Here is a 27,984-nt window from a genome sequence, read left to right as displayed (position 1 = left end):
AGAAATCTGCTCTGGGAGGGAGTGTCCTTTGTCAGACAGAGAGAGAAAATGTGATTTCTTATTAGAGAGAAAATGTGATTTCTTATTAGAGAGGTGCTGGGGAAAGAAATGGGATTCAGGAGTGCCAAGGTTGCTTAAGCCTGAGCAGGAAAAAGCTCAAGGTTGAGTAAGGACCCTCCTCCTGAGGCCAGCTCAGCTGGGCAGAGCATGTGGGAGGTGATGAAGCTGCACTCAGAGCTGCTCTGCCAGCTCCTCCAGCGGTGACCATGGGGAGCTGGGCACTGTCCAGAGGTGCACCAAGCACCAGCCCCTCACCTCAGGGCATCCAGGATTCCACGTGATGCCAAGTGGGGGGTGAATTGTAGGGAAATCTGTCTTGACTCGGATAAAACAGGAGGCCAGTTCAGCCCTGGGACACGTACAAAGGGGAGAAGCCAGCAGTCCGTGCACTCCTTTCCTGCTTTCAAGAACTTGCAGCGTCAGGCAAAACTGGAGCTCTAACCCAGCAGCAATGAAATCGCCTTTCACAAAAAACCTCTGCCTGCATCTGGTGGCTGAGAGCCCTGCCAAGGCTTTAACCCTCTGCTGTTAACACAGAGAGATATTGATGGGTGTCCCTCTGGCGAGGGAAACCAAATGGTGGTTTTAACCTCAGTGGATTCTTTGCAGCTTTTCAATTCCTGAGCGGGGCTGCAGCTCCAGACGGGGGTGTAATTGAGATGCATTCTCCTCTGCCTCTGAAACTTTCCCAGGCACACATGTGCACACACACAGACTGTGCATTCAGCTATAAATACATTCCGTACCTGCACAGGCATTAAGCTGCTGCTCAGGGGCTGTCTGGACATTTCCCTGCCAGCTCTGCAGTCACAGCACTCAGCGCTGCCAGTCCATCGTGACAAATGGAGCAAACACAGCCAGCCAGCTGGAAACCACGGCCACAAAAAGCAGGAGAGGGTCTTTTAAGGACCAGTCCCCTGGAAAGGCAAGGATCTGGGGGGTTTTCATCCTAAAAGGGATGGTGGATCTCTTTAAGTCTCCTACAAACAAGAGCAGCAACTTGCTGATGAGCCACCCAGCCTCCTCTTCATCCTGAACCAGCCACCACCTGTGCCCAGCAGGGCAGAAAATCCCCTTCCAAAATCTTCCAACCCCCTCTATTCCATTAACCTTGACCCAAGGCCAAATTCCACCAGAAGAGGCTGATCCCATTCACAGCACAGCATCTCCTGGGAGGGAGGAAGTTTGTCCCTGAAGGGTTTCAGTGCCATAAGGGCCTGAAGCTGCACCACTGACCTGAGCACACCTCAGCTCTGAGGGGCTGCGATGCTCTCCAGACACTGCTGACCAAGTGTAGGTTTCAAAGCACAGATCTCACTAAAAAATGGGCATTCCCTGCAAGCAGAGTTTGCTTACAGACCACAGACTACAATGGAAGCCTTTTAACAAAATATTTCAGAACAGCTTCAGTCTTTCTTTTAGCCTGGGAGTGTAAATGGGTTGCATTATAATGAGAGGCACCTTTCTAGAGACCTATAAGCTAAGAGAAATCATATCCTCCTCTTATGAAACACGAGACGTGCCAAGGGTTATTTCTATCTCAGAAGAGATGATCCATCAGTGAATCCTAAAGCACTTCATGAGAGCTAAACACCTCCACCAACAGCATCCACCTCTGTCCAGCTGCAGCAGAGAGAATTAATACACAGAAAAGGAAAATAAGGCACAAAAGTCTTATGATAGGTGTCTGGAAACATAATCCTGTGACCAAACCTCTGTGGCAACCTGATCACATGTGATTGGCAGGAGAAATTTTATCCTCTACTGGAGAAAAGGGGGAAACTCATTCTGCAGGGGACCAAAGGTTTTTGGACACAGAAATAAACAGTTTAAAACTTACCATTGACAAAACCTCACCAATCTAAACAGAAAAGCTGATCAAAAGATTGTAGAAACAAACTGACAAATAAAGAGAATTTTTTCAGCTTTGTGCCACAATGTCCAAAATGTTAATCCAAATTTTTAAATGTTTATTTAAAGCATTCTTCAGAGGTCCTCAAAATGTTGCTGTCTATCAGTTTGAGGCCCATCATTTTCTTTCTTTTGCATTGTCCTGCCACACACCTCGTCGCTGAATGAGTTGCTGGGGTTGCTTTGCCTCTGGCACACAGTGAAGTCTCACACAGCCAAATGTCTCCAGAAGTCTGTGCCCAGCTCAGTTTGAAGGTGTTTTATCTGGACATTCAGCCCCCAACCCACTGGCTCTTCAAAGAGGAGAGAAACTGAAGGCTGAACTGGCTAATTCAGAGAGGAAATAGCTCATCCTGCAGCAGCCAGAAGTGACCACTTTGATTACCTTGATGTAAAATAATGGGATTTGGCCCAGTTGTTATTTTTCCACCAAGCATTTCAGGGAGGCCAAGGAAAGCAGAATTATATCAACCTGGGACCACTCTCAGGTCACCAGGCACCTTCCTCTTCCAGGTCCTCAGATACTGGGCAGCTCCAGGGACCTCGTGTGCATGTGCTCTGCTGGCCTCACTTCAGAGAGCTGCACCACTGAAGGGAGGAAAATTTCTTCCATAGGAAATACCAGGGGAACAAAAAAAAGAGGTAGAAAATTTGCAAAAGTCACCTCTCAGTATCCAGGGGCTTTATTTAGCCCCTAACCCTGTTTTGCCCAAGCAGTGCACCTGCTGCCCATGTGTTTTCAAGTCGTAGAGACAGAATTTTCCAATAAAAGTGTAACTTCAGGGAGGTGAGGATGCTGTTTTCCTTCCTAAATTTCCAGCAGGTTCTCTGCTCTGACCTGGGAAGTTCAGGCTGCCACAGCTACTCTGGATTTCACAGCAGTGGCTCTCCAAGAACTCGGGTCTGTGTGTTCCAAAAACACAAACCTGCCCCACTGCTGATTTCCCTTGACCTCGAGCACACAACTGTGGGACACAGCTGAGCAATTCCAACCACGTACCACAGAGGGCAATAATCCTTCTACCCATTCATTAGGTGCATTTGTTACTGGAAATGATGTTAAAGTGATTCCAGTGGATGAAATAACAAAAGAAAACCTCTGGAATTAAGAGGCACTTGCCCAACCCTCCCTTGTGCAGATGCCCTGTGGTCTGGCAGAGGTCAGGACTGTGGTGAAATGCCCCTTCCCAGAGAAAAAGCCAAATGTCATCACCAGATCCTGGAGGGAGTGGGAGAAGGGACAGTCTGGCTTGAAGTAAACCTTGGAAACCTGAGAAGATTGCAGGGGATTAGCCAGTGGGTAACACAAAACCCCAAAGCCACAATTACCAGCCCAGCAGCAGCCCGAGCTGCTCTCAGCCATCCCAGCTCTGCATTTGTGGGAAAAGCCAAGAGGAGAGGGCCTGATCCCTCCTGCCCTAAGGCAGCTCCTGTCTGGGAAAGAAATCCAGGTTTTCAGTGCTGGCATGGCTTGGGAAAAGCCATGGAATGCCACGGGGTGGGCAGTGGAGCAAGGTGGGAGAGGGTCTGACACGAACAGCTAAAAAGTCTCAGTGAAGGGAAGGGGAGCACCTATTCCTGGATATTAAAGAACCTTTTAGGCATGTGAGATATTAGGGATCACGCTCTCTTGATGCACAAGAGATGCTTTGAAATGGTTACAGCCTTTTTATTCACAGAAACTCCCTGTGAGCTGCCTTTTCTTCTCTCTGGGCAGGAGTTTACACCGAGGTTTTATTTGGCTTCAGGGCAAGCACGATGCTTTGCAGGAAAGCACCGTCAGACAGACCCCTCTGCTAGACAAGCAATTAGGAGAACAAATAGCTCCTTCTTAAGCCACAGGGGAGGCTGCCAAGCCCTCTCTCTGCTATTCTGGGCTGCCTGGCTCAGAAAGGGTTACGTGCAATCTAAAAGGGTGGCTTGTCCTCCTCGGGCTGCTCGGGAAACTGCAGATGGCAGCTGGCAGCAGAGGACACTCCCTGCATGTCCCCACTCCCTGGGGACACTCCCTGCATGTCCCTGCACTGGCAACAGGAGCAATCCTCTGGAAAGCACCAGGAATGGCAGGGTGGGGCTGGTTTGGAAGCATCAGGTGCTCCCCAAAAACACCAAACCAGGCAATTCCTGCCCTGAAGACCCTGCAGGATGAGTGCAAGGCAAAGATAAATGTGCAGACCTGGTTTTGAGGATGAATACCTGGATTGCTGGGAGGTACAGGGCAGTTGTGATGCCAGCCCTGGTGCAGTGGTGGGAGCATGGGGAAGGCCTGGCAGCAGGAGCAGCAGCTCTCCAGGGCTCTGTGGTGCTCCGTCTGCCTCTGAGTGCAGCTAATTCCCAGCTGTGATGTCAAAATTGTAGTTTTGACTACGTGCAGCATTTTAGATTTGCTGTGAAATCTCTGTATTTTCCACTTTGTTTCCTAAATCCACATGGAACATCCCTCATGCCTTAGTTTTAACTGCAGTCAAACAGGCATTACTTTTATCCCACCTGAGAATAAGCAGTGTAGGTCACAATTCAATGAATTTGTAAAGGTTCAGTGCTAAAACATATAAATATATTTATAAACCATATCAATAAATCCACAGACGGACAGCCAAAACCTGCACACAAGATGTCATATCCTTAATTTACAACCAAATCAAGCTTCACAAAGCAAGAGATTTTTAAAAAGTATCAAGCACTAATTAGGAGTGGTGTCAATGAAGTGAAGAGCAGTTCTTAAGAAATAATGTGCAATTTGCTGTCAGTGGAACTCTCAAAACTTGGCTGTTCACTTTTATTGGCCAGTGAGGGCAAGAAGATGCTGCTGTTCAAAGAGGACATCCTAGATCCAGCAGGAAAGAGAATAAATCCCAGAGCAGCCATTCATTAAAGCAGTTTAAAGTTTTCCCAGAGCTGTGTGACTCCTCTGATCACGTGTTCTCAGAGATATCTGATGAATTCTCTATTTTTGGGCCCTTCCCTTTTTAACTCTGCTACCTGGAATGCCCTTTTTACCCCTCCAGGAAAACCAGGAGGCAGAAAGCTGGACACTGAGAGGGAAAGGGTGAAAAAAGAGAGTTCATTTCAGGGGAGCTTCAGCTGCTCCTCACAAAGCACCTCAGCTCTCAGGACATCATCTGTGCCTCAGAGCTTTCCTCACAGGAACTCACAGCAGTTCTTCCCCCAAAAAGCCAGCAGCTTCACAGGTTTGATGTTTTTTGTTCAGTTTGACACTGACACACGTGAAGGAGGCTCTGCTGGGAGTCTCAGACTGCCTTACTTGCAGGGAAAAATCAAGGTTTTCTCTTCCCATGGCATCTGAGACTTCTGGAGTGTCCCTGTCTGAGTCCTCTGTGCAGAACAAGTAGGAAAGATGTGAGCAGGGACAGGATCACCTTTAAATGAAAGGGGAGACAGAAATAGAACAGGACAAAGAGGGGAGGGAAGTGAGGGAGAGCAGTGCCATTCTGAGTTATACTTGATGTCTTATGATCCTGCTCTTGATCAGAACAAAACTCATGTCCAGACTTGGAAAGAGGTCAGTGTCAAAAAAAAAACCAACATGAAACAAAGCTCTTGGCATTTTCTTAATGAAATGCACAGGCCCTATTCCTAGAAATAAAAAGGGGAGATTCCTTCTCTTTCTCTGTTTGAGAGTGGGGGAAAAACCCTTCACCCTTTCAAGATGTAGTTTGCAAATTCCCTCTCTCTGATCAGCTCTGGATGAGAAAATATCACCAATAATCTCTCTGTGGTGTCCAGAAGGAAATGAAGAAGTGGGAGGACAAAACAAATCCTTGTGTTGAGATCAAGGAAAGGCTCTGGTTGTGTCTGGAGCCCAACAAACAGCCCTGCTCCTCATTTTCTGCCTGGTGGGACCATCCTGGGCAGAGCAGCAGGGTGGATCCAGGAGGATCACTGCCATTCACCCATCTCCATCCCTGTTGCATGAGAGGCTCAAGAACACATTCCACTGCTGCAATGAAATAGAAAATGCCCTCACTGGGACCCTCCATGGGTGATTTTGTGGTGTTGGGGTGAGAAGTGTCTATTTATCTTCTTTCATTTCTTGTTCAAAAGCAGAGCCCCTGTCAGAGCTGAGGAGAGCTGCAGCACAGAGGAGACATTATTCTCAGCTTTGGATTAAGATCAGTATTTTAATGAAAGCACTTATTAGCCCCAGCTGGGGCTCAATTTTCCAGTGAGAGGAGAAAAAAAACATATTGCCCTGACCATTCTTCTCTGGGGATTGCCCTGAGACATCTGAGAGTATCAATTACTGATCATAATTCTCTATTGGAAACCAACAGCTGGGGGAAAGCCTCTGGCTGGATTGCTTTACATTTGAAACTACAATTCCTGGCTATTTGGTGTCCGTTCTTTTCCCACTCTGGGATGCTGACAGCCCTCAGTGGGCTGCCCTTGCCACCCCTCACACCCATGTCCCCTCAGCACCCAGCAGAGGTGCACTGGAAGTAGGATGTGCAGGGAAATTTTGGGACCTGGATGGTGTGGGGGGGTTGTCACTGCTGTCCCCTGCCCCTGGGAACATTTTTCAGCCAGAAGAGCTCAAAGACCTCCCCCTTTCTCCTGCAGTGATGGGGTGGAGGAATGACGACAGGGACACAAGGTTATTGCTGGGGAACACAGATCCTCACCTTCTCTTGGAATGTTTGCACTTTCTGGTGGCTTATCACCCAGACCCATCAGAACAGGCTTAAAACAGGGATAAAAGGAAGGTGGATAAGCAATGCTGGAGGGGGCAGTGGCACTCAGGGGTCTCCATGAACACAGAGAGCTTTTCTCTGGACACACACAGGAGAACAGCCCCCCAGCTGGAAGCTCACACTGGAAAGTAAAATTTTATTCCTTAATCTTAAACCTTTTACAAGAGCTGGTGCAGAAATGGATGCAGTCAGAGCTGGAGGAAGCTGCTCTTTCAAAGTCAAACCTCACAAAATGCACACGAGTTCTCTCACAGGAGCAGAGCCCTGGGTCAGCAAGGAGGCTTTGCCAAGGAGCTGGCACAAGGGCCAAGTGTCCACAGCAGCAGCTGGCATGTGTGGGGTGTGGGGGTGAGGTGTGTGCAGAGCCACCAGGGCCACCAGAGCCACCAGCCTCTCCCCAGTGGCCCCCAAGGGTGGAGGAGGTGGCAGCACTTCCCTCCTGCCCCCAGGGGTGGAGGGAGAGACACCCACAGATGTGTGCCCGCAGTCTCTGGGAGAGTTCAGAGCTGTCTTCACGTGAACAGCTGCGCTGACCCGTAATGGATGGGCACTCCCAAAGGCAATTTCCCAAAGAACAGCCTCTGTGTGTGTGTACCACATGCCTTTCTGGGGCTGGGGGCTGTGTCAGGGACAGGGAGACAGGAGGGAAGCCCACTCCTGCAATGGGCAGGTTAAAGGCTTCACATTCTTTCAGCTGTAGTGGCTGGAGTTTTTTTTTTCTCCACTTGGGAAGTCAGATCTAGGTGGGTTTTATCAGAATATCAAATCAATAAAATGCTCTGCCCTGGAACCTGTTTTCTAAATGCCGTGGAAAAAAACCCAGCTAGCCTGGGACCAAGTAGCTCAGGAATTTCACAAGACAGCAGAGGAAATCCCAGGCATGTTGGCCTTGAGAACTGTGCTCCTGCCTGAGGTTTGATTAACTTTTTTATTCCCCTCCTCATCCCCACAACCAGCTCATCCCAGCTGAGCTGGCAGCCTGATTCCCTGCAGGGAACAGAAGGGAATCTGCATGAAAACCAAACCTTGGATGACTTTCCCACCTTTTAAAAGAGGAAAAAAATCCTCCCTGCTGGCCCTAGACTGTGATAACCCAGGGCTGAGGAGGCACCTGTTCAGCCCCAAAGCCCAGCCAGCCTGACACGATCCATTCCAGCTCCCAAAAACCCTCCAGCCAAGGGACACAGCGCCCACAGCTGCTCCCAGCCAAAGGCAGATGCTAATCCTCATCTCCTGGAAACAGGCAGTGAGCACCTGAAAAGAAACCCAGTCCCAGCATCACACAGACCAGCCATTCAGCTCAGGCCAGTCCCATTAGATTTGGTTGACAAAAGAATCCAACGTGCACATTTATAATTTGCCAGGGGGAAAAAAAAAAAAAAAAGGGAAAGGGGGAAAAAAAAAAAAAAAAGGGAAGCCAAGCTTTCTCCTTCTGAATGGAGAGTTTCTGTGGCCCAGCCTCCCTCCTCGTCAGCAGACAGGGTGGAATTCCCAGGCTACGGGGGAGATCTCCTGGGGCTGATCATGTTCTTAAAGGCATGTTCCCAATCAAGAAGGCTGGGATGAGGCATAATAATTGTATAGGCTTCCTGAGAACCGGCTTAATATCCCTCCAGACTGATTTAACCTAGTTTTTCATTCTGCTTTCACATAAAAAAAAAATGAAGGTCTGTCTATATCTTGATGTACAGCAAATCAGGAAATGGAGGCGTATGGTCTATCTCATCCTCCCCTGCCTGCAGCTCCCCACGGCACGCTGCCAAGGCATTGTGTCAGCAAAGCTCTGCTGATTAACGCTGGGAGAAAGAGAAACCAGTGGCCTGTTAAAGGGCTGAGAGTCAGGAGCCATCTAATCCCGGGCTGGCACGGGTTTTGTGTCCTTGAAATTGGTGGGGAGTAATTAGTGTCATTACCAGCCTCCGTGACACCTCTGTTGGGCTGCAAAGACAAACGAGGGTGGAAAGTTTTGCAGGCTCAGGGCCATGGCTGGTTCTAATTCTCATTAACACCAGAGTACTGGGAATGTGTGTGTTACTGGGCAAGTGCCAGGCTCGTCCTTGCCTTTGGAGCCTCTGGAGCACCTTGAGGCAGTCCCAAAATCCAGAGGTGCACGCTGGCATTTCCCTTTCCAGCTGTCAGCCTTCTGGAAGAGACCCCAAGGGGTTCAGGGAGAGACCCCAGCCCCTGTGCCTGCCCATCAGATGGGAGAGACAGAGGTTATCAGCTCCTGCAGCAGGGATCCACACTGCCATGGGCATCTAAAACCAGAGAGAAACCCAGGGCTCCAGCCCAGAGTGAATCCCAGGGAGCACCCACAGATAAACTGTGCCAGTCTGCCCACAAAGCCACACAGAGGGAGGTGCACACTGCCCAGGCTGGCTGCTTTGCAGGAACATTGGGTTTTTCTGTTTCCTGAGAGTGGGCTCAGCCTTTCCTGCAGGGACAGCCATCAGTCCTGCTGTGGCATCAGCACAGCCCTTGCTGGGGTCAGAGGGGAGCTGGTGGCTGAGAAGTTATCTTTAGACCCTGCTGCACAGTCAGACTGAAATCACAACTGGCCTTCTTCATTACAAGTTATTTAACCCTGCAAGAAGGTGCTCTACAGACCAAGGCACAGTTCTGTGCTGGATGTTGCCAGTTCAGACTTGCAAGGCCAGCTTTAAAGATGCAGCTCTGTAACAGTGCAGTACAAAGTCACCTCTGAGGTCTGTGAGAACAGACACTTTGCAAATGCATCCCCAAACCTTGCACAACACCCTCAGTGCAGCACTTTTGGGAGGTTGCCTCTCATTGCTGAGCTGGCTCAGTGTGGCAGAACCTCTCTGTGACAGCTGGGCAAGCCACGTTGGATGCCACGTTTGTTACACAACAGGGCATTTGAAAGCCTTTAAAAAATAAAAAATAATAATAAAAAAAACCCAGCAGATGAATTAAATTAAGGGACTTATTGGCATGAATATGAATTGCTGCTCTCAGCCATCCTGGTGAATACTAAACTCAGATTCTGGATAAAGCCACACCTTGTCTGGCTTGAGATCCCTGGACTTCCCTCAGCTCCTTTAGATCCACGGCAGGAGGGAGCAGTATTCCCTAAAAACCCATGGGACCAATCCCCAGGTTTGTTACTCACTCTGAGCTCAGTCCTTACTCCCACACCGTGCAGTGGCAGCTTTATTTGAGCTCACAGCCCCAGCCCACACTCTGCTGGTCCAGAGGCCACTGTCCCCAGGCAAGAAACCAGCTCCAAGCCAGAACTTTCCTAAATTGTCTGCCACTTTCTGCTCTTTGCTGCATCCCACCACAGGACAGGCAATGGAAGACAAACCAGGCAGTCCCCTGAGCAGATATGGGTGAGCACAGAAACTCTACAGGCCACGATTTTGGCACATCCTGGCCTATCTAAACAAACAGGCAACGTGATCTGAACTCCCATAAATTTCCTGAAAATCTTTAATGACTCTAAAGGCTTAATGAAGTGTTTCACAGCAGAGGCAGCAGCCAGTAATTATGGGTTTGGAATCTGTGGGGTCGCAAGCTGAGATCCAGCTCAGAGACTGCAAATGCAGGCAGGAATAACAGCTCTTTCAGAGCACAGCACATGTCTTTTGCCACCATATACTCAATTTTTTGAGCTGCTGTGTCCCTAGCCAAGCATGCTGTCAGCAGGATCTTTAATCAAACGGCAAAATACATTAAATATAGAGACAAATCCTTGGGGATGGAGCTGCAAAGCATTGTGAAAGTGTCAACTGACTGCTGGGAGACCATGATTTAGCAAAAAATTATAAAGGGGCAGCTACAGGCTGTAAAAGCCAGACTTCTACTGCAATTAGGATGTGCAGGAAAGATTTGGGACCTCCCATCTCGTGGTAGGGTTGTCACTGCTGTGTCCTGCTCCCAGTATCCACACACAGAGACCTCAACACCACGTCTGCAGGTGGATACACAGCAGCTGCAGCAGGTTTAAAAGAGGGGAAGGAGAGAGAGGGGTCCCAGCTCCCAGGGACACCCCTCAGGCTCGAGGGGAGCCACTGTCCCAGGCTGGTTCTGCAGATCCCAGCCCTGGGGAAGGCACTCCCCCAGGAACACACAGCCTCACGTGCTGCTTGGAAAGGCTGCCAGTCCCAAATTACTCATCACATCGCTCTGACTGCCTTTAAAATGTTTTTCATCAGCACTTTGGTCATTTTTTTCACTTTTATACGTGGTGCTGTTTGCAGAGCCCCTCTTTAAAGCTGCCTGACAGGTTTCAAAAGCAAGCAAGCCTGTTAGTTTTTCCTTTTGCCTGTCATTACACAAGAGTAGTGCTTGAGATCCAAGTTTCTATTAAAAAAAGAGGACTAAATTAAGCTCTTGCATGAGGTCTCTAGGGATGCATCAGTCAGTGCTTTCTTACACACGTCTTTTACAGAGCAGGGAAGTTTGTGTACCAACACAACCACGGCTGTTCAACTGTCAAAGCCCCTAGAGCTACATCAATCCACAAAAAGAGCAACCAAACTCCTTTGAAACTTCTGCAGTGAGGCAGGAGAGAGGAATTTGATGTTTAATGCTTTAATCATAGAGTTGGAGGCCTCCACTGCTCCGTGGTGCTGACGGCTGCAGGAGAGCTCACACCACGGACGGGTGAAGAACTAAAGTTTAGATAGAGGGAACTTCAAGGAAAAAGAACTGGAAGGCACAGTGAGCCTTGTAATTCCAAGCATTGTGTTGGACTCCTCCTGGCAAGTGTCCCTTTTCACAGATCATTGCAGGATTTGTTAATTGTTTCTACAAATTTAGAGAGAAAATATCTCCCACGCCCGCTGCAATCGGGAACGCGCCAAAGCAAGTCAAGAGCACATTGTGAATGTTTCCAGAGATCTTTCCATCCCATTGAACCATTCCGTTGGTTCAGCCTGTACAACAAGAAAGCAAATGGTTCAGATTACTTATCTCATTAAAAAAAAAACCAACAACAACAAAAAAAGTCTGGATTTTGCAGCGTTGCATCCCTCCATTTCCAGAGCCAGCCCTGGGATGTGGTGAATAATGCAACCCTCAGTCCTGCTTTGGCAAAACAGATGAAGTCCTGACTTGTTCTTCTCTTGCTGGTGTTTTTGGAAAATGCAGGAAGGAAAAAACTGTCAGACAGAAATAGTCTGTGTGTCACTTCAAGCCAATCACTGGGGACCTGGACTCAGAGCCCACTGAAGTCAGTGGAAAGATTCCTCCCGACCTCCCCGGGGTTTGGCTCAGCCCCACACCCCTGTGCTCCTTGCAGGTGTAGGTTTACATGTTCCTTTTTAAAGGGCCTGAACAAAGACTGCCCTCAAGAACCACCTTAACCACAGCTGCATTTGTCTCCAGCAGGGAGCTGCCACCCTGCCTTCAGCAATGTTCCTGGTCCAAGGCCAATCTCCCAGCCAGCACATCCCTCTGGCTTCTCCTGCAGCCCTGCCCATTTTGTAGGGCCACATTTCCCAGTCACACAGAGCTGGCCTGGCTCTCCCCTGCATTTTTTCCCTCCATGGCTCACACCACTGCCACCCCAGCACCTGCAGAACCATCCAAGCTTTCCTGGGAGCTGCAGAGTTAACTTCCCACATTAACATTCCCCTTGGAGAGGGCTCTGCTCTCTGCTGCTGCCTGGCAGGACTGGGCAGGGGCAGAGCAGTACGTGGTGACATTCATATAAATTTCTCTTTATAGATATATATTAATAGCAGCACTTCTTTCATTTTATCCTTTTAGATAATCCTGAGCAAACTCTCTTCTGAATATATCACTTCATATTCCAGAATACTGAATGAGGAACTCAGCTCCAACTTGAGGTAAAAAATCCAATTTTTTTTTCACTTCTTATCTTATTTTAGCTAACTCCAGGAAAGGCTCTATCAGGTAACACAGAGCTCTCTGACAACCCAGAATTAAGATCCCCTCCTGAGTTTGGTGCAGGAGGAAGAGGAGGCACTACCAGCAGTCCTGCAAACCAAACAGAAATTGAAATCAATGTGCACCTTGCCTAAATAAGTCACTTATGTGCTTGGGTGTCCCCCTCTACCCCCAAAATGGTCTTTGAGCACTCAGAGCTCTGCAAGTCACTGAAGGGACAATTACAACTGCACTGAGCACAAAAACCAAACTTCCACAATGCAGTGCTGAACTCAGAGGGTTAAAGGACACTCCTGGGAGCAGAAGCAGGGACAAATAAGCACCAAAAATGTTCCTTCACTTTTGTGATTCTCATTAAGCCTTGGCACAGCTCCAGGTGTGCAGCAGCACTGCTGTTGGTGTGTGTGCAATGCAAACAGGGCCTGGGGTGGGGATCCCACCTGCAGAAGGTGACCTGGGGCTCTTCACGAGCTGGGAGTGAATGTGGAATGTGCCAGGGCTGATCTGGGCAAGAATTTATTAATTTTGCCAGAACTGAGGTGGTATCCATCTGTAACTCTTGGGCACAGGAGGAGGGATCAGGAGAGCCTGGCTCTGTGCCTGGCTCTGCTGCTCTCTCCTGCACTGACTCTGTGCCACCTTTCAGCTCTGGGCCTTTTTCTGTGCCTCAGTTTCCCCATCTGCAGGTCTGCACATCAAAGCTGCTGTGTGTAATTTTTAAAGGAAGGAGCAAGCCAAAAAAGGGATAGAGGGAATGGAAAGGCAAATCCTTCCAATATTAGTCAGCCCTTACTTCGGCTGAGTAAGCAGCACAGAGAGGAGGAAGGAAAAGGAACCAGGAGGGCTGGAAGTGCTGGGTTTCAGACAATTCCACCGTGGCAACGACGTCCCTTTAACACAGGGGACAGTTCAAATCAGCAGCCCTAAGCTTGGTCCTGCTGGGCTTTGCTGCCTGCCAGCAGTGCTCAATGTGCTGCTTTGTCTCCCAGAGAGAAGAGGAATTGCTGTCATTATTTACAGATGTGCAGATATCTGAACCTGCCCAGCCACCAGGCTGAGCTGCCACCAGAGCCAAGGGAGGTTCACAAGAGGCTTAGGAAGACTATCCTGAGAGATGAGAGTTGGGTTTCTGCTGTTCAATTCATGCCATTTGCCCCTGGAAAACACCTGCTGGTTTCTTCCCTTGCACTCACAGGGAAGCAAAAGACAATTTCATGCTACTCCTTATCTGCCTCCTCTGCCTCCTCCAGCCAGTTCCCACCAGCGGTTCCCTATCAGGTGTCACATCTGGGAGGGATGGAAAGCTGACAGGCAGAGAGATGCCTGCCCAAGCATCTCAGATTAACCATTTCCATGCTGTTCCCTGTGCAAACCCTGCTCACAGGGTCAGTGGTAGATAAAGAACTGGAGACTGTGAAGTTCTCCTCAGCTTGGGACAGCGTCAGTTGATGTGACCCTGGCCCTGCAAAAACTAACATCAAACACGTGTTGACTTCAACATTCCTTCAGATTTATAACAACACAGTGCTGTGACATTCCCCAGAGTGACTCCCTTCAGAACTGAGGCGGGGGGAAGATGAAATGTCCATCCCTAGAGGATGGAGTGTGGAGGAAGGGAGCAGGGGAGCAGCAGATCCCAAACTGCAGTGAGAGGAGCTGAGGTAAGGAGAGGGTTTCACTTTCACTCTGAAGGATTAAAGTCTTTGGGGGACAGACTGACAATCTTTCAGTGTTGCTCTATCAGCCCATTTTCTGGGAAAAGCACATGGGATCACTAAGGACAGGGAACTTCCCACTGAAGACTGGCAAAGCAACCCAGATTCCTGGCAGGGACCAGTCATACTTCTACAAATCACAAAGGTTAAAAAACCCTGGCAATAAACTCCACAAGCTAAGACACTTGAGGCACCCCCACGTTTCTGTGCATTTATCTGACACTTGTCAGTTGAGATTCCTCTTTTACCTGAATACACAGAAGCAAAGGGACTTTCAGAGGATCTCTGAAAACAATGGGGACTTGGAAATTAAAAAAAAATTCCGAATTCCTGGGCTAATCCCCCAATGACTACTCCCTTTCTTAAACACAAGGCTACTAAGATACTGCTAAATTTGCAATAGCGAGGGGTAGAATATAACAGGATTTACAGGGTTAGGTTTAACAGGGTTGAAGGTTAACAGGATTTTAAGGTCAGGACTTAAAATAATGCAGCAAAAATGAAAATCCACAGTTACAAAGAACTCTGTGTATCATTAATTTCTTTCTCCCTCCCTCTGCACAGGCTGTAAATCAACCCAGATCAGGAGATGTCACCAGCTAGTGCTGTCCCCTCCAGCCCAGAGCACTGGGCTGGCAGACAGGATACACAGGGGGTTTATTTCCAGGTCCCTGACACTGAGCTGTTATGTGACACCTGGAAGATCACAGCACATTTCTGCTGCTTCTCCCACCAGCTGCTGGCTTAGGTTATGATTATTTCTATTATTTCTACCCCTGCTGCTATAGGCACTACCAAGGAACCCCCCGCAGATACCAGGATCTCACAGTGCAAATCACTCTGTGCACAAATTCTGTCCAAAAACTCTTCTCCAAGGAGAAACTTAAGCCCTAAAGCAAAGGAAAAGAGGTGGAAACAGGCAGAAGTGCTGGCCTGCGGGTCCAGGGCAGCCCCTCATCCCAGACTCAGTGTCCTGGCTGAAAGCACTGATCTTTTTTGGGGTTACTAATCATCACCATGGTATCAGCAACACACAGCTCATGTGCTCGAAGCTCCTGGACACACAGGGGATTAAAACACAGGCAAACAGATCCTGAGTGTCCACAAGAAAACCCTCAATCCACGCCTTGAGTCTTTCCTAACAACTGTGCTTTTGCAGATTTGAGCCGCGCTCCGAAGGTGGCCGGGACAAGTATTAGACACAAAGGGATGCCAGGGAGCACTTCTGCTTGCTTTTGTTTTTCCATGGATGCAGAACCCTGCCTAAAATAATCTCCAGTTAGAAATCCTGGGCTGCCATGGCTGCATGGCCTGGATTTCTCCTGCAGCACCCTGAATTTCACACACGGGGTGAGCTCCTGGGTGTGCTGTGCCTGGTGTGTGCTGGAGTCGATTGCAGGTTTTCTTGCACTTCTATCCTCGTTAGTTCTACATCACAGAGAGTGTGCAACTCAGGCACTGCCAGCCCAGGAAAATTAAGATGTGACATGTTTTTTCAAGGACATATGCTTGGGGCATGTGTTATTTTCCCCCCTCCTCTATCAATTCAAATCCCAAATGGAGCTATCAACAAAAATAAAGGGAACAATCCTGACCCAGTTTAAAGTTGTGTGGGTTTTTTTTTTTCCTTTCACTCTCTTGCTTCTCAAGGCCAGAGACAGAACAGAGGCCATAAGCAGAGCTGCCAAAACACATATGCATGTTGGATGCTTTTGTCTAAAGACACTATGAAGTGCTAAAATATTAAATATGTCAAGCAGAAAGGTTTTCTCTGGTCTTCAGAGCTCTACAAAATGGCAATAAAAATGTAAAAGAAGAATGCTGAATAATCAAATGTGGTTTCTTTTTTTAAATGTAAATAGTAAAAGCTGAGTTCTGGATACTGCATATTAAGAGCAGAGACAGCTCAAGGATTTTCAGCCCCACTTCTTCCTCTGTGCTGGAGGGATCACTTTTAGGATAAGACACTTGTAGGGTCCCACTAGCAAACATCCTGAATTGTGAGCATCAGGACCAAACATCCTGTATCAGAGGGGTTTTGCACCATCCAATCCAGGCCCTGAAATTCAGAATAAGCTTGGCTTTGCACTCCCCCTGCCCAGCTCAGAGTTGTTCAGAGCCAGACTTCAGACTCAGGGCTGTTTTCCAGTCCTAATGATCTGCTCAGATCCTGACTTCTCCAGCAGGACTGCCAGTAAGGAGAGGTGCAGAGAGGAGGATATTTGGAAAAGCAAACACTCTCCTCAGGTGAACTCAGCAGTGACCCTCAATGTGACCCCAAAGGTCAGCAAACAGCCCCTGAGTGGCCGTGACAAACTCTGCTCAGGGCTTCAAGGACAAGCTGGGTCATAAAATCCACTGTCCCTCCCCAAACGTGCCGTGCTGCTCATCACCCCTGCTGTTATTTAGCTGTTCAGACCACCCTTCCCCATCCATCTCACAGCACCAGGGATGGGACACCAAAGGCTGGGGCTGCAGCAGAGCCCCTCAGTTGTGTTGGTGGAACTTGTGTTGTTGTTGTTATTATTATTATTATATTATTTTTGTCTGCAAGTAAATACCAAGCAATTATGGTGTTCTGAAGTGACCTTCTGGAGCATGTGCTCGAGCCCATGGAGCTCAGCCAAAGCTACTATTGTGGATTTCATGCCAAGGCTTGGGAGAACCCTGGCTCCCTCCCATTGTTTTCTTTGGCCGGGCTCTATGGATTCTCAGCCTGGCAAGAAAGCCCCGTTTTAAAAGTACTGGCAAGCCCCGTGCAGTTTGTCACAGCAGGGCCCATGATTTAGGACCCTGATTTAGGCTCAACACTGGGCTCTTTTGTTCCGCGGCGCGGGGACATCGCTCGCGACTCCGCTGGCTCCGGGGTGGCACCGAGGGCTTTCCCCCCAAATGTACAATCCAGGCTGGGAATGGCTGAGGGAAACTGAAGCAGATTTATCCATCAGCCTTGCAGCCTGGTGTTGCCCCATTTCACTTCACAGAGAAAAGCCAGGCACAGTTCTTCCCAAGGATTTCTGAGATTCACGTTCTCTGAAGCTCAGAGAAAGGAAAAACACAATTCTTACCTTATTTGCTGAGCCTGTGTTTGTGCCAAAGTAGAATCAACATGGAGATTGTTTACCCAAAGTGATGGTGTTTTGTTTCCTTGGCCTGTCAGGGCCAGGCGTGTGTGTGTGTGTTGGGACTGTCACGGGAGAGTCACGACAGGAGTGCAGTCTGTGCAGTTTTGTGCAGAGTGAGTGCTTGGCAGATTCAGTTTAGATGTAATGCAATATAGTATAATAAAGTAATTAATTATCCTTCTGATAAGATAGTCAGATGCATCACTGTCTCTCCTTTCTTGGGGGTCACCTTTGATTCAATAGGCTTAGGCTGGTGCAAATGAGGATTTCTCACACAGGCTTTCTCACACAATGGGTGCTTCCATGATAAAACAGAATTGCTGCCTACCTGGGTAAAGCCAGAGCTGGAGGAGAAGGATTTGCACTTTTCTCCTTTTTTTTTTTGTTTAATAGAAGCTCATTTTTATTTATGATTCGACCTCAGAAATAGAGGTGAAATTTGAAGGGATTAAAAAAAAACCCAAACCACCTCTCTGGCTCCACAAATCCTTCTTACAGGTCCCTCAGGCTTTGCTAGGACGTAGTTATAAGCAAAAAATGACTCTGCAAAAAACAGCCCTTTGGTAGAAACCAGCTCTTGTGCAATTTGTATATTTTGGAAGCCATATTTGACCATTTTACTGGCTAAGGATACCCAAAACCAGACTCTGGGATCCAAATCCTCTGTGCATAGGGAGGAGGGGAAAGAGGGCAAGCTGAATATTTAAAATCAAGCCAATGAAGGAGAAAAGTCTTTTAGAAATAGAGTCAAATAGTTCAAAATCTCTGTACCTTTGTGACTGGCATTGCTGAAACTCTGCAGAAAAATACCCCAATGAGCAGCCCTCTCTGCTGCTCATTGATTGGAATTAATAAACCAGCCAGCCCTGAAATAACTGCCCCCCTTTACACTGTCAAACTAATAGAGAATAATTGAATACAATTAGTAAATCATGGGTAAAAATGTAAATGAGGCAGCAAACCAGCTAATGAATGACCCCCCTGGATCATATCACCAGTGACTGAGTTGGCAAATAACAGCAGAGATGAGGCTTAGACCGGGGTCAGCTCCCACTAATACTGAGCCTAGGAAATCAAGGATGTGGTTGGTGATCCTCCTTGGCCCTGCAGCCAGTACAGATTCCTCTGGGGTGCAAAGAGACCAGGAAATGTTTCATTTCCTCCATTTATAGTCCACGGTACCACCTTTGCTACATAAGGCACCTGCAGCCTTCTCACAGGAGAGCTTTGTTGGTTGTTTCACGTTTCTGTGTGACTGCAGAGAGGGCTCAGAGTCTGGGCTAGGAGATGAAAAGTGGTGTCACTCTAAATACATCTGACTGCATTAAAGTCTTTCAATTCCAGCTGTTACTGTCTCTTTCACACCTCAAAAGTGTAAGTGAGAAATATCAGAGGAACTGCCTGTATTTCTGCATTGATAAAAGAGGGGAAAAAGGAGAATTGTCACAAGAGACAAGCATGACGTGACCCACTCTGGAGCTTTATGGCATCAACGTTTGGGGATGTCCCCTCTGGTCTGTATCTCACCCCAACAGGTTTCTCTGGATGAGTTTGACCCAGCAGAGAGGTGTTTTTCTCCTTTTATGCACCTCGTCTCAGGAAGCATGGAAATCATCCTTGCTTTGTGGTGTAACATTGGAAGTGTTCTGTTCATACAGCATTCTGCTCATACCTAACCATGGTCATAATTCCATCTTGATCCTGTCCCTGGCACTAATCCAGAGCATTTCTAACTGAACCATATCAGTAAAAGCCAATCCTGACCAAGACATGGCAAAGCAGATCCTCTAACAGCTTGGAAAGTCCTCTTGTTACACTGGTGGGTATTTTTCAATGTCAGAACATCCACGAGAATTGCAAGGTCCAAAAAACTACAGGATAAACCAGAGCCTGGAGGTGGAAGGCTTCTCCTTCCCAGTGGCTCAGCCTCAACACACTCATGGACACAGCTTAGGGCATGAGGAGCTGCTGTGGTTTCTCACCAGGCTCAAACCCTCCCACAGATTTTCTGCAAACACACCTTGAGGTTCCCCTGTGACCAACTGGAATTTGATAAAACAACCATGGATTAACAAGGGAAAGGGTCAACTCCCAGGCACCCCAGCCCCGTGTCACAGCTCACTGGTGCAAATCCCAGTTAAGCTAAAGAAAACTAAAACCTGTGTTCACACAAGCCCACTCTGGTTTCTGTGTACACAGGGGGCCCTGCCATTTCTGGTCCCAAGTTCACACCCAAACAGGAAAGGGACAATCTTGTGCTTCAGGTGTGACTGAAATCTCACTCAACTCCCCATGCTCATGAGAATTCAAGGCTGGATCTCACTGAACAGCTGACCTGACTTCAGTCCTGCCACATGAGGCCAAACCCTAACAGAAACCACCTGTGGTATTTCAATAACATTAAATCCAAGCTGAATTCAGCCTTGTACCTGACTCGCATCCAGCATCAATTTCCTTGGCCCACTTCAAGTCTCTTGCTGTCAACACTCCAGGGCTGAGAGTCATGGAAGAATGAGCTGCATTCTGTTAAACCTCATGGCCAGTGCTGCCAGCTGAAGTGTTATCCCTGCTCCCCATGCTGAGGATGGGGTATGAAACAGAACAGATTGTTTTCCAAATCTGATGCAAGGCTCCAGTTATTCAGCTTGCAGTTCTGACTGCGAGAGGGTTTAGCCAGCTCTGACAACATATGGATGTGGTCCATGGTCCTGGCTGTTTCCTATAGGATCTGGAAAGGTCTGAGCCATGACTCTGTCTTTCTGCTGCACTTGGAATTCGCTGTGATGAGCAGGAGGAGGAGTTCCTGGGAAAGGCCAGGGCCTCTCCAAGGATGGTCCCAGATGCTCCCTCGGCACACACCAGCTTGTGAGTGCAATATTCCAAGGTTTGTGTGTTCAGCCAGCACCTGGCTGGCTGCAAACTCACCTCTGCTAGTGACAGAGCAGGGAAACTCATGTATTGTTATCTCTTTTGGCCTTATTTATAGAACTCTTGGTAATGCCTCAGCTGCTCTGTGCTGAGCAGCAGCAGACCTTGTGCCACATGAGCATGTCCCACACACCCAGACCTGCCCGAGGGGAAGATATTTTATTGTGGATATATTTTAACCACAGCACAGAGCTGCAGCCCCACCAGGCCTTATTGATCATGGAATTTCAGCAGCAAACATTTTATCAGCCCACTGATTCCCTTCTTAAAGACATCTTCTTTACAGCCCACTCTTCCCCAGATTTCTGGAGGTAAAGTGACATCTAAGATATCTTGGCATCTCCAGTCTTTGGTTCTCCAGCAGCACCAGGTCCTGCCAACATCATGAGGTGACTAAAAAATGAGGATTTGGCTGTGTGGTATGGGTTCATGTCACCCATTTAGGCTTACAAACAAGCAGAAATGCAAACAACATTAGCCAGAATTGTTTATATGAACAGTGACCTGGCATCTGCCACTCTATCACCTATTTCTGTCACAAGAGGTTTCCTTGTCTCTATTTGCCACCAGCACAGAGAATTTGCTTCACTTATTTGTATAAACATGCCAAATAAAGTAAATGTAGTTATGCTCACATGTCAAAACGTGGGAGGGCCACCACAGGTTCTGGGGACAGGACAGGAACTCCATCCTTGCACAGGAAATAGCCACTGAAATTAAGATAATGAGAGTAAGAAGATTAATAGAAAATCAAAGGAGAATGTACAGCATTTTCTTCTCAAGGGCCTGATACCACAACCATTAAATCAATGTCAAAATTTCCACTGCATTTAGAAAACAATTTATATATTTCTGGAAAAAATACATTCTGTACAAAATGTCGTTCGTGTTGAAAGAATGTTTGGACAAGGAACCAGTGACTGTTATTATTGGCAATATCAGAGAAACAAGGCCCCAGCTGTCCTTTCCTAGAAGGGTTAAACTTCTCCTATTATGAAACAAGAAAACAATCTCTGTAAGGAAAAATTTTCCAGGCAATGCCCATCCAAAACTCCAGGTCAGCAGCAAATACATCCAAATACACAATAAGGTCATACGAAGAAATTCAGAGAACAGCCCTCTTTGTCTAGAATATTAAGTACTGGAACAAATAACAGCAACATCCTCATGAGTTGTTCACATTTTTCCCAGCACAGCTCTTCCATGCTAAGGGTTGCTTTCTTTTTCCTATCACTCTGTGTGGATTTTTCTCAATCGTCATTTGTCTCCCCTCCTTTCCAAGTAAAGCAAGGAGTGTGTCTTCTCCTGGAGTCACCTATGAGACTGCAGATCCCTGGAGCTGGCCCAACTAGAATTCTTTTTTGTGTATTTGTTGGTTTGGGGTCTTTTTAAATTAGTAAAACACTTCAATAACCCTTCCCTCATTGCTCTTCTGGCTATCCTAACTTTTCCCACCAGGTCCCATCTTCTGCAGTTCCTTGGTCCTTTCCTTCTCAGAACATTTCTCACCCCAAGATTTTCAGCAGTGACTGCTACAATTTCTCACCCAACCGTAATCCAAACCCTTCTCTTTATCCTGTGTAATTTTTCTCACAAATAGTGTATCCAGGTTGGGACCTTGCAGATGGGGCAAAATCCTGCAAGACTTGTTTTTGCAATAATAATTTTAGATGGAGGGGTCCCAAGAGCTTCACAGGTTTTAAACAAATGTTTTATGTATTTCATGGCAAGATAAAGGGGGAAAATGGAACTCCAAAAGTTTGTATGCACAGAATTTCTTAATTGATCTCTAATCCTGCTTGAAGTGGCATAAATCTAAAGGAGAGTCAGAACCTTTTGAGCCAAGGTCTGTTTTCTCAGTCCCCACATTATACAAAATGTGAGCTCTAAAGAATTCCTTCTGTTCTCTCTCCTCTGAGTTTCCACATTTTGGACAACTTTTCAACCAAAAGATCAAGCACTATCTGCTTTCAAAGTGCCCCTAATGAGGTAATTACTGGGAGCATAAAATACACACATTTATTGTAACTGAAGCCACCGCAGGCTGGGGCCAGGCAGTGCTCAGAGTTCACTCCACTGGCAGCTCAGAGATGTCCTGCCCTGTTCAAATCTTTTTTTCTGTAAAGGAGTAAGACATCTCCAGTGTCCATCATGCTGGAGTTACCCTGCTGACCCCTTCTTGAACAAACTTTGCAAACCACGAGCACCCACATCTGAGCAGAGACCGAGATTAAACACAGTTGTTTGCAGAACGTTTTCCTGCAGAAGTGCTGGAAGTTCTTTTCCAAAAAGCCTCCCTCCCATCCCACAGACATCCTGTGCTGGGTCAGGAGCTCACCACCGGCCGTGGCTCAACCCATGCCAGGGACAGGAGGAACTTTTTGTTCCTCCAGCAGCTCCTGGGAGCCAAACCTCCCATTGCTCCCCACAGCCATGGCTCCAACCTGCCATTCCTGGGGTCAATCCTCTAAATCTCCCCACGCCCTTCGTTTTGGGTCTTGTTTTAGAGAGATAATCCAGAAAAGTGCTGTCCTAAGAGCTGCCTAGCTCCTGTGCATGAGGATGGGGGTCTCTGCCACTGATTGGGAACAGAACTGGGCAAAATCCTTCAGGGGAAGGAAAATAAAACCAGCAGCAGGTTGGGTGGATGTAAATTCCTTCCAGTGCCTGAAGGAACTACAGGGAAGATGGAGAGAGACGATTTATAAGAGCCTAGAGTGAGAGGACAAGGCTCCAAACTGAAAAAAAAGTAGGTTTAGATTGGATATTAGGAAGAAATTCTTCCCTGTGAGGGTGGGCAGGTCCTGGCACAGGGTGCCCAGAGCAGCTGTGGCTGCCCCTGGATCCCTGGCAGTGCCCAAGGCCAGGTTGGATGAGGCTTGGAGCAGCCTGGGACAGTGGAAGGTGTCCCTGCCCATGGGGTAGAACAAGATGATCCTTAAGGTCCCTTCCAACCCAGGCCATTCCATGATTCTATATTAATTCTAGCAAATTGTTTCCATTGAAAAAGATACATCCCAGAGTGGGGAAAAGAAAAAAAAAAAGAAAAAAAACCAAACAAAACCAAAAAAAAACTCACAACCAAACATGTGAGTTAAGCATTTTTTTTTACTTAATTTCAGTTCTGAGTTAGTTTGGATTTTTTTTTACTGCCTGCTTAATTTAAAATCAAGGCCTTTCTTCTGAATTTTCAGATCAGCTAAGCAAAGCTGAAAAATTTATCAGAATTACAAATCTGGTTGTGAATTATCTGATATTCTTGCATGAAAGACTTGTGCAATTATTTGGACATTTTATTTTCACCTAGAATTTCAGTTCCCAGAGGAAGGAAAAGTTGAGATTTCCAGTTCATTCGTGTCCCCAGGAACCAAGCTAAAGCTGTGAAAGCGAGTGTCCTTAAATGATTTCTTGCTATTCTACAGTCACAATTAGCTCAGATCCTAACGTTGACTTTGCTTGGGCTCAGCTTCAAGACTAACATTAAACTCTACTGCTGCATAATCCTGTGGCTGATACCTTAGTCATAATGTGAGCTAATAGGTCAACCTTGGCTTTTGGTAAGTCATAAAATGGAAAAAAAACCCCTCAGTTATTAGAGCTTTAGAATTCTTACTAGACAGCACGCAGTAATTCTTGTTCCTGAGTCATCCTGCTAAAGCTTATTATAAAATCTTGCATTTGCTCTCCCAGCAAGTGATTCCACTTCTGTGCTCTTCCCCAGCCATGCAAAGGAGATATTTGAGGCTCAGCGTGCCAGGAGGGATGGATGTGCTGCAGGGAGCACTCCCACGGGCAGCACGTGCCAGGACTGCAAATCCTGACGTGCAGAGGAGAATCTGCAGCGAGGCCAGGGCAGGAAATGCCACCACGTGCTCCATGCATGGGGTGCAGGCAGGAATTCTGCTTATCTTGTAGGGTAAATGCACCACTGACATCAGGGATGGGGGTTCAGAGGGCACTCACAGAACCTCTGTGCTCACAGCCCAGGCTGCCAGGGGCAAACAGAACCAGCTCCTGCCCAGAGGACAGGACCCTCCAAAGCCACCTCACTCACAGGAACACCCAGAGTGTGCCAGGCTGTCCTCCTCCAGGTCCTTTTGGAAATGGGACTCAATCCATAAATCAGGATTTAGTTTCTGGCTGGTAATAAAAGAAGCAACTGGGTGTAGATCTTAAGTATTAGGAGCCTGACCTTTGCTTGAGCCATTTTTTGTCCCTTTTTGGTATGGACTGAAAAGATTACATATTTTTAAAGATAATATAAAATGACCCAGCAGAAAGCCAGGCACTCACATAGTAGCAAGATTGGTGGAAGATATCCTGTGGTTTTGGAAGGCATCAGCTCAATGCTGCTCCTTCAGCTTTTCCCTGGTGATCACTCTGGAAAAAAGGCTGGAAGATTCCCTGCTCCACGTGGGGCACATCCCATAACAAATCTGGCAAACACCTGCCCCAGGGAGGAGGAATCAAGCAGTGTCTTGCAGAGAAGGGAGGCTGGAAGATGCAGTGTTGCACGTTTTGAGTGCTATCCAAATTCCAGACGTGTCCTTGCTCCCTGTGATCCTGCAGTGGGGGTTCACAGGGTAATTGCCATCTTTTTACCAGGAACTCAATCTGTGGGGCTCAGAGGGAGCTGATAATTGAACCAGATTCACCATTATTCTGTATTTCCTATTCTCTCACATTAAAAAAAAAGGAACAAAAAGCCCCAAAACCCCTCAGTATTTTATCATGGAGCACAAACGATGACCAGCAAATTTGCAAGAACAATTCCAGGGCTCAAATCTGTTTGTAGCTCCATGACGCTCAGAGGGAAAACATGTACAACCCACCTTCCTATTTTGGCACCTGGGCAACACAATTTGCTTTTCAGAATCACTCAATATCCAACAGTTTTCATGGCAGTCAGCACGGGCAGGAGATAAAGAACATAGTTTGGAAAGATAAGAAGCAAAATCAAGAGTGATCTTTGCTACATCTGCCTTCACCAGGCTGGGCTTGATTTTTTTCTCACATCCACACCACAGAAAGGCAGAGCCAGCAGCAGGGAAACGGCCAGGACACAGCATCCTAAAAAAAAATAAATCCCTCCCTATTACTCTGTCATATTTCTGGAGGGTAAAGGTGGATGCAGAGACAAGGTGTGCATAAAACCTCCTCATTTCCCCGCAGCTGGGGTTCATTATCAGCTTCCTATATCTGGATTGCTCTAAACTTTCCATTTAACAGATATATTTCTAGTAACCACTTCTAAACTAATAACATTTAAATGCAGGATATGGGCAGCCTGCAGCTATGGCTGCTGTGGAAGCAGATCTTGCAGGCCTGACTCATTGCAATAATGGCTTCACTATCAGCTTCTTAATTATGATGGAAATTACTGGAGCAAATTACCATAAAGGTTTAGGAACATTCAGTCCATTCTTGCCCTTCCAGGTCTGTTGCAATACATATTTGCTTTTTCTTCATAAATGTTAAAATGCCTGCTATTTTTTTTTTAATCGGTCTTCTCCTTCTCTTGGGAACATGGAAAAAAAAAACTTCTTTTCACTGTGGCAAGGTCCCAAGAAAACAGGTGGCTTCATGCGTAAACAATGATAATTGGGAAAGAGGTGATAGAAATTCCAGCCTGCACACTTCCAAGTCCAGCACACAAGTTCTCCACAGCTTATGAGGTTGTGTCGGGCAGAAAGGGGTTGGCTCCACCAATTCCCAGCTCAAAATCCTTACCAGGTCTAGAACCCACTTTTGGACCTTTCTCCATCCCGATTTGAGAGCAAATTTCTCCACAAATCCACGGTCACACACTCACTTGGAGGGAAAAAGTGAGAATAACACCAGAGAAGAAACCATTTTTTTGCACCAATGCAGCCATGACAGCCTGACCAAGGGATGCAAAGCCTTACACGGATTTATTTGTTTGCAAATCACAACTTCTGGGAAAGATAAGAGCCTGCACAAAACCTAACAATTGCCTGGGAAAGAACTGCAGTGCTATCAGTTTAACTGAATACCTCTGTTCCTGCAAATGAATTTTTAAAGGAGCCTGAATGCTGAAAAATTACCATTTCCTTGCTTTCAGAGAATTACCATTACAAGCTAAGTCAGGACAAATTCAAGGCATGAGTCCATTTTCAGTAGGAATACCTTCATGTTGGCTTCTCCAAGATTTACTGTGTGCTGAAGTTCTGTCTGCTGCTGTTGTCTCTGCATAAGTTCCAGTGAGCTCCACTGGAATTAATGCCCTGACAGGGTCACCCCAGGGGAGCCTCCTCTGAGATAAACCAGATTCCCACTGGCACTTAGTGATCCTTAATGGTACATCTGAATTTCACACCTTCAGGCTGAGGCAAGGCAGGGCTTTAGGACCAGCAGCTCCTCGCATGAACTTGTGTGGTGAGCTCAGGCACCGTGGCTTTTTTTGTCCCACAGGCAAGCACTTCCCCCTGTGCTCTCATCCCAGGCTGGGAACACGGTGTTCCTTCCCATGCTCCCACCAGGAGGACACAGGGGCTGGCCCTGAGGGTGATAATGAAAATGCCTCGGTAATGAACCCATCTGCTGATGTCCTCCTCGGCCTGGCTCCCGTGCCAAGAAGCTCAGCAGGGGTCCCCCACTCTTTAAAGCCAACATATGCACAAAACCTACGGATTTCACTTTGCCTGCGATTTCCACCCCACTCCCCTGCTGCTCGTGTTTTAAATACTTTCCCTGAAAATACTTCTCTGCAGGAGTGGCTGCTGAGGCCATCTCTGACTTCACAGCCCGGAGGCCTGACCTTTCCAGGGCAGGAGTGTCCCAAAGGAAGCCAAGCACTCCCACACTTCCAAACCACCACAAGGCAATGGATATCACATGGATATCACCATCCTGGTGATGTGGACATGACCTCTGCCCCGGGGCTGAGTGACAGGGAAGAATCCGTGTCCTGTCTTGGGCCTCCAGCCACAGCAAAAGCAAAAGCTGGCCCAGGCCATCAGCTTGGCTCCAGCATGGCCATAGCTGAAAAGTCAATGGTGTGGCAGCCCCAAACCTCCAGGCTGTGCCCTTCTCACTCCACCAGCACAGGAGAATCTCAGGGCATCAGCTGGCTCAGCCATCTCCTGCAGGAAAAGCTCCAGGCTCCCAGAGCCTGGAAGTGAGGCACCAGCACCTTCATCCACACCCAAAGTCTGCAGCACGGATCCCTCAGTGTGCCCAGGTGGGCAAGGAGAACAATGGTCTGCACCAAAAACAGTGTGGCCAGCAGGACTTGGGCAACGATTGCCCCTCTCTGTTTGTCACAGGTGAAGCCCCTCGAGGGCTGTGTCCAGTTCTGGGCTCTGCACAGTGAGATGGACACTGAGGGCTGTGTGCAGGGAAGGGAACGGAGCTGGGGAAGGGAATGGAGCACCAGGAGCAGCTGAGGGAGCTGGGAATGGGCTCAGCCTGGGGAAAAGGAGGCTCAGCACAACTCCTGACAGGAGGGGACAGCCAGGTGGGCTACCATGACAAGAGGGAATGGCCTCAGGATGGTTCAGGGCAGGCTCAAGGTGGACACCAGCAGGAATTTCCCCATGGAAAGGGTGCTCAGGCACTGGAACTGCCCAGGGAGGTTTGGAGAGCCCATCCCTGGAGGTGGCACTCGGGGCTCTGGGCTGGGGACAAGGTGGGGATCAG

General features: G+C 47.7%; 1 long non-coding RNA gene across 2 annotated transcripts in view; it reads right to left on the bottom strand.

The window, feature by feature from the left end:
* Nucleotides 1-27,603, bottom strand: part of LOC135280200 (uncharacterized) — a 109,396-nt gene extending 81,793 nt beyond the window's left edge. Inside the window, exons 1-3 of one of the 2 annotated variants that reach the window (XR_010347234.1) lie at nucleotides 27,479-27,545; nucleotides 20,961-21,035; nucleotides 11,149-11,581 (exon numbers count right to left, since the gene is read on the bottom strand). This is a non-coding gene — a long non-coding RNA (uncharacterized LOC135280200). Of the gene's footprint in view, nucleotides 1-11,148; nucleotides 11,582-20,960; nucleotides 21,036-26,472 lie in introns of those variants that run through there. The other variant, XR_010347236.1, reaches the window with a different exon arrangement.
* Nucleotides 27,604-27,984: the final 381 nt, after the last annotated feature.

Source organism: Passer domesticus, chromosome 13 (genome assembly GCF_036417665.1).
Source record: "Passer domesticus isolate bPasDom1 chromosome 13, bPasDom1.hap1, whole genome shotgun sequence".
Taxonomy (NCBI): Eukaryota; Metazoa; Chordata; class Aves; order Passeriformes; family Passeridae; genus Passer; species Passer domesticus.
The sequence above is the reverse complement of the archived record's forward strand: the minus strand, read 5'-3'. Positions and strand labels throughout refer to the sequence as shown.